Source organism: Chrysochloris asiatica, unplaced genomic scaffold (assembly GCF_000296735.1).
Source record: "Chrysochloris asiatica unplaced genomic scaffold, ChrAsi1.0 scaffold00174, whole genome shotgun sequence".
Classification (NCBI taxonomy): Eukaryota; Metazoa; Chordata; class Mammalia; order Afrosoricida; family Chrysochloridae; genus Chrysochloris; species Chrysochloris asiatica.
In genome coordinates, this window is record NW_006408692.1 from 3,478,288 (window position 1) to 3,478,688 (window position 401).

Consider the following 401-nt stretch of genomic DNA (forward strand, 5'->3'; position numbering starts at 1 on the left):
TTTCAGGACTTTCAGAAATGTTAACTTTTTCTCCCCCATCTAGGAAAATGCTACAAAGCTCAAATTAGTTAGGAATGAGTTACACATTTTGTTTGGAACACTTAAAAGATGCTTTTCAGATATTTATATTACTATATTCCTACTTGGATGCTTTGAATGACTACAAACAATTCTGCACCTATACCCTCTGGTATTGCTTTTAACCTTCCTGAAATCCATTTTCTAAAAAATAAAGACATTTTCAGATCTGAGAGCTACACTTCAATGTCTGTGGTTATAATTCTGAACAGGAAATAAGCTAAACTTAATGTAGGAAAATGTAGAAACTTTTGTCTGGATTTAGACTTCTACACTGAAACACACTGACATGTGGCTGGAACAAAATGTACAAATACATAAAG